General features: G+C 38.8%; 1 non-coding gene across 1 annotated transcript; it reads right to left on the bottom strand.

Annotated features, from left to right (window-relative positions):
- Positions 1 to 3,144: 3,144 nt before the first annotated feature.
- Positions 3,145 to 3,251, bottom strand: LOC127483045 (U6 spliceosomal RNA). The gene has a single exon (XR_007909019.2). It is a non-coding gene; the product is annotated as a U6 spliceosomal RNA (small nuclear RNA).
- Positions 3,252 to 6,816: the final 3,565 nt, after the last annotated feature.

Raw genomic sequence — 6,816 nt, 5'->3', positions numbered from 1 at the left:
GCAGTGTATGAGTTCCCCTTTTCTGCATCTTTGCCAGAATTGGTTGCATATCATCTATTTGATTTCTAGAGTAAGATGATATTTGTTGTGGTTTTGATTTGCATTTTCCTATGATTGGTAATGTTCAGCATTTTAAAATATTTTTTTATTTATATGAGGGGAAGAAATTCATGTATTTTCTATATACATATTTAGGAGCATAGTGATACTTCCCAGCTAACCCTCTTTCCCACCCATACTCCTACTCTCCCTCCCCCTTCCTTTCTTATTCTTTAATTTTTACAATGATCTACTTTCAGTTTATTTTATAACAATAAGCCCTCCTCCAAGTAAAGAATTCAACAAATAGTAAGAAGAAAAAAAGCACTGTTCCTCAATAGTAGAGAAAAGGGTGGAAACAATAATCAAATCTCAAAATGTAAATTTTGCTCACACATATTGCATTTTTTGTACTCTATCAGTTGCTACAGATCAGGGAAAACATATGATATTTATCTGTTTGGGACTGGCTGATTTCACTAAATATAATGGTTTTCAGTTGCATCCATTTTGTTGCAAAAGACAGGATTTCATTCCTTTTTATGGCTGAGTAGTGTTCTGTAGTGTATTTATACCACATTTTCCATAGTTTGATGAACATCTAGATTGACTCCATATCTTAGCTATTATGAATTGAGATGCAATAATATGGGGGTACAGATAACTTTTTCATATGCTAATTTCATTTCCTTTGGGTAAATTCCCAGGAGTGCGACGGCTGGGTGATATGGTAGATCTATTTTCAGATTTCTGAGGCATCATCATACTGTCTTCCACAATGGCTGTACTAGTTTATGTTTCCAACAACAGTGGGGCAGGATATCTTTCCCCCCACATCCTCACCAGTATTTATTGCTTGTTTATTTCTGTAAGAACCATTCTAGCTGGGGTGAGGTGAAACCTCACTGTGGCTTTGATTTGCATTTCCCTGATGGCTAGTGATCCTGAGGATTTCTTTCTTGGGTCTGTTGGCTACTTGAATTTCCTCTCTTGAAAAATGCCTGTTCAAGTCCTTTGCCCTTTTCTTTTGGTTTGTTTGTTTATTTATTTATTTGGAAGAGTTATAGAGAGAGAAAGAGAGAGAGGAAGAGCAGAGAGAGATCTTCATCCATTAATACACTCCCCAGATGGCCTCAATGGCTAGGGATGGGTAAGGCCAAAGCCAGGATCCAGGAGCTTCTTCTGGATCTCCCATATGGGTGCAGGGGCCCAAGCTTTTGAGCCATCTTCTGCTGCTTTTCCTATGCCATTAGCAGAGAGCTGGATTGAATGTGCAGCAGCCAAGACATGAGCCAGTGCTCATATGGGATGCTGCTATTGCAGGAGGCGGCTTTTACCTGCTACTCCATAATGCCAGCCCCTTGCCCATTTCTTAGCTGTATTTGTTGTTGTTGTTTTTCAGTTCTTAAGCTCTTTATAGATTCTGAATATTAATCATTTATCAGTTGCATAGTTTGCAAATATTTACTCCCATTCTGTCGATAACCTCTTCATTTTGTTGAGTGTTTCCCTGACAGTGCAGAAACTTCTTAGCTTGATATAATCCCATTTGTCTATTTCTGCTTTTATTGCCTTTGCTTTTGGGGTCTTTTCCAAGAACTTTTTTGCCTATGCCCATGTTTAACAGAGTTTCCCCAATGTTCTTCTCTAGTAATTTGATGTTACCAGGTCATAGATTTGGGTCCTTGATCCATTTTGAGTTGTTTCTTGTATAAAGTGTAAGATAGGGGTTCTGCTTGCAGAGATCCAATTTTCCCAGCACCAATTGCTGGAGAGACTGTCTTTCTCTAGAGATTTATTTAACTCCTTTCTCAAAGATTAGTTGGCTATAGAAGCATGGGTTGATTTCTGGGGATTTTATTCTGTTCTGTTGGTCTACATGTTTATTGTTGTGCCACTACCAGGCTGTCTTGATTATAACTGCCCTGTAGTATGTCTAGAAATCTGCTATTATAAAGCCTTCAGCTTTGTTTTTGTTGTTTAATATTATTTTAGCCATCAGGGGCCTTTTGTGTTTCCATATGTGTTTTAATATAGTTTTTTTTTCAAGATCTGAGAAGCATGTCATTGTTATTTTAACTGAGGTCACACTGAATCCATAAATTGCTGTTTTGGATAGATAAGTATGGACATTTTGATGATGTTGATTCTTCCAATCCACAAACATGAAAGATTTTTCCATTTTGTTTTGTCTTCTCTTTCTTTCTTCAATGTTTTATGATTTTCATTGTGGAAATCTTTCACCTCCTTGGTAAAATTTGTTACAATGTATTTAAATTTCTTTGGAGCTATTGTGAGTGGTACTGACCTTATAAGTTCTTTCTCAGCACGGCATTTTCTGTGTATATAAAGACCATTGATTTTTATGTGTCGATTTTATATATTGTAGCTTTACCAAATTCCTTATGAGTTCCAGTAGTCTCTTAGTGGAGTATTTTGGTTCCCCCTTTATATAGAATTATGTTATCTGGAAAAAAGAGATGATTTGACTTCCTCCTTTCCAATTTGTATTCCTTTGATTTCTTTTTCTTCCCTAATGGCTCTGGCTAAAACTCCCAGAACTATATTAGATAGCAATGGTGAAAGTGGGCAACCTGTCTGGTTCCAGATCTTAGTGGAAATGCTTCTAACTTTCCCCCCACTCAATATGATGTTGGCTGTGAGCTTGTTATAAATTGCCTTGATTGTGTTGAGGAATGTTCTGTCTGGTACAGTGGGTTAAGCCGCTGCCTGCAGTGACAACATCCCATGTCAGCACGGAGTTGAGTTCTGCTTATTCCACTTCTGATCTAATTCCCTACTAATGTGTCTGGGAAACAGAGGAAAATGGCCCCCATTGCTTGGGTCCCTGCACCCACATGGGAGACCTGGAAGAAGCTCCTGGCTTCTGGCTTTGGCCAGTCCAACCCTGGGCATTGTGGCATTGGGGGAGTTAACCAGGGAATGAAAAGCTTCTTTCTCTTTGTCTCTCCCTCCCTTTCTCTCTCTCTCTCTCTCTCTCTCTCTCTCTCTCTCTGTAGCTCTGCCTTTCAAATAAATAGAAAATAAAAGTTAAAAAATTGTCCTCTTTCTTTATTATGTCTTTTTTTGGTTTTGGAATTTAGGTGAAAAAATAAACACTTCATAAATTTGTGTTTCATCCTTGTGAAGGGGCCATGCTAACCTTCTGTGTATTGTTCAAATTTTAGTGTATGTGCTGCTAAAGCAAGCACAATGTTGACCATTTTTGTACAAATTTAATAGCCATTTGTATACCCTCTTTTTAAAAAAGAATTATTTTATTTTATTTGAAAGACAGAGATACAGAGAGAAGTAGAGCCAGCAAGAGAGAGGTTTTCCATTCTGCTGGTTCACTCCCCAAATGAACACAACAGCCAGAGCTAAGCTGATCCAAAGCCAGGAGCCAGGAGCTTCTTCGAGGTCTCCCATGTGGGTGCAGGGACCCAAGGACTTTGGCCATCTTCTACTGCTTTCCCAGGCCATAGCAGAGAGCTGGATCGGAGGAGGAGCAGCCAGGACTCCATCCGGCGCCCATATGGGATGCCAGTGCTGCAGGCTGGGGCTTTAACCCACTGCGCCATGGCACCAGCCCCTGTATATCCTTTTTTAAGAATATCTATTCAGGGGCTGGCACTGTGGCACAGTGAGTAAAGCTGCCACTTGCAGTGCTGGCATCACATATGGGTGCTGGTTCAACTCCCGGCTGCTGCACTTAAGATCCAGCTCTCTGCTATGAACTGGGAAGGCAGTAGAGGATGGCCCAAATCCTTGGGCCCCTGCACCCACATGGGAGAAAGCTCCTGGCTCTTGGCTCTGGATTGGTGCAAATCTGGCCGTTGCAGACACTTGGAGAGTGAACCAGCAGATGGACGACCTCTCTCTCTTTCTCTCTGCTTCTAATCTCTCTGTGTAACTCTGACTTTCAAATAAATATATAAACCTTTTTTTTTTTAAAGAATATCTATTCAGGGCACTTATTCATTTTTGAATCAGAATATTATTTTTTCTTTTTTTTTTTTTTTGACAGGCAGAGTTAGACAGTGAGAGAGAGAGAGAGAGAGAGAGAGAGAGAGACAGAGAGAAAGGTCTTCCTTTTCCATTGGTTCACCCCCTAAATGGCCGCTATGGCTGGTGTGCTGCGTCGATAGAAGCCAGGAGCCAGGTGCTTCCTCCTGGTCTCCCATGGGGTGCAGGGCCCAAGCACTTGGGCCATCCTCCACTGCCTTCCCAGGCCACAGCAGAGAGCTGGACTGGAAGAGGAGCAACCGGGACAGAATCCGGCACCCCAACCAAACTAGAACCTGGGGTGCTGGCACCACAGGTGGAGGATTAGCCAAGTGAGCCACGGCACTGGTCATTTATTTCTCTCTCTCTCTAGACTCTCTCTCTCTTTACTTGAGTTTCTTATCATAATCTAGACAACTTCTGAATCTCCAGATATGATAAAATAAATTTCTATTGCTTAAGTGACTCAACCTATGGTATTTTGGGATGGTAACCCTAGAAACCTTATATAATTCATAACTCAAGATACATCATAGACATAAACAGAAAGCCTACATAATACAACTTATACAAGAAAATCTAAGAGAAAAATTTTGTTACCTGTGTTAGGTACAGATTTCTTACACAAGACACCCAATGGATGATTCATAATAAAGTTATACATTGCACTTCACCAAGTTAAGACCCTTTGGTCTTTGATAGATAAGTTAAGGGAGTACAAAGGAAAGCCACGGACTTGGAGAATATACACATATGATACTCCTACCTTGTCCACAGACAAGATGCCCAGTGGATGACTGAACCTGAGAATTTAATACCTTGTCCATCTTAAAAGAAATGATCTTGCACTGTTGTCACAGCTTTTGCAGTTTGAGGTGCAAAAGCATATGTAGCACACCTTCCGTTTTCCTTCTTCACAATTTCACTGCTAGATTAATTGTTACCACACATCATAGCAACCTCAGCACTCAATTTGTTTTTTCCTTATGAAGTCAAGAAATTTCACTTTTTCACTTACAGGAAGTGCTTTAAGAATTCTCATAGGTGTATTGGAATTGCCAATATCACTTATCTTGTTCTTTGGGGCCATTAATAAATGTGATGAGGATTACTTGAACACAAACCCTGCAATATTATGATTATCAGTCTGAAAATCCAAGCTGGCTACCAAATGAACAATGTGGACCTGGATGCATTGGGCAAAAGGACGAGTCATGTGCAGAGCAGGATGGAGGCAGATTCAACACACTACTCAGAATAGAACAGTGCACAATTTGAAATTTATGAATTGTATTTCTAGGCTTGTCCATTGAATGTATTCAGATTATGGTGGAATGCAGGTAACTGAAGCTGCATAAACCAAAATCAGTTGAGGGATGACCACCATATCTGTTAAATAATTTGTATCCAAAATATAGAAATAACTTTCCAAACAGAGCATTAAAATCAATAAGCCATTAAAATGGCCCAGTGATTTGAATGCCTAATTCACCTGTGAAAATAAATGAACGGCAAATAAACCCAAAAATGTGTTTAATATCCCTCACTAGTCATGAGGAAAATGCAAATTGGGGCCATGGGGTCATATCACTACATGCTTATAACAGCAGTTAAAGAAACACAGCAAAATGAAGCCAAATCAATAATTCCAAATGCTGGAGAGGAGGCAGAGCAACAGAACTTTCATTGGCTGAAAAGCCAAAATAATAGAGTTCCATTGTAAAATAATGTAGCAGTTTTAAAAAATAAACCAAAGATAAATTTACCATATGATTTCGCTTTCACACTCCTATGCATTGACCTACGATGAATACATACATATATTTACCCTGAAATCTTATTGTGAATATTTCTAGCAGTTTTATTTGTAATCAATCAAGTTGAGAACTACCTAAATATACTTCAGCTGGCAAATGGTTAAGCAAACTGTTGTACATTCACGTAATAAAATATTATTCAGCAATAAAAAGGAAACCTGTACTTAAGCATCATTGAGACGAATCTTAAATACGTTAGGTGAAGTGAAGAATGCCAGACTTGAAAGGCTGCATAATATATAATTCAATTTATATGACTGTGGAAAAGGCAGAACTATTGGACTGTGAGGACAGACCAGTTTACCTCAGCACTGTGACAAGTGCTTACTACAAAGGGACATGAGGACTTTTTTTCTGTGTGTGATGGAACCATTTTGTATCTGTTGTAGGACTGCTACCACAACTGCATGCATTTGTTAAAATGTGTGCTCTAAAATGCATGGACTTTATTTCGGGTACATGATAGATCAATAAACCTGGCTTTGAAGAAATAATTGCATAATAATTGGATTAGCTCAAAGAGGGAAAGTCTTCCCAAGGCACAAACCAAGAAAGTAGTCAAATAGCTAAAGGCCAGAAGTTTTGGAAACAAAACAATTTTAATTCTGCATAACAAAATATATTAATACAAGTTAAAATATTTTAATAGTAGAAAGATATATATGATATTTTAATCAGATAACAGGTTGCTATACAGAAAATCTTAATTTCAGTTCACTGACATAAAATATAATGAAAATATGCTAACCTATATTGCCTATCAGGGAAAAATAGTTTAAAAAAATAGATACATTCATACATTCGATTGGCAAAAGCTGAGGGTATAGGGCAGGCAGTCACACTCATGCAATGTGGAAGGAGGAGGGCATGGTGGAATCTACCAGAAAGGCAGTTTTAGAGTATCCATCAAGTGTTTACTATTAACCCAGCAAGTTCATTACAAAACTCTATCCTT

This window comes from Oryctolagus cuniculus, chromosome 4 (genome assembly GCF_051225735.1).
Source record: "Oryctolagus cuniculus isolate XC-2025 breed Fujian yellow rabbit chromosome 4, ASM5122573v1, whole genome shotgun sequence".
Lineage (NCBI taxonomy): Eukaryota > Metazoa > Chordata > Mammalia > Lagomorpha > Leporidae > Oryctolagus > Oryctolagus cuniculus.
The sequence above is the reverse complement of the archived record's forward strand: the minus strand, read 5'-3'. Positions and strand labels throughout refer to the sequence as shown.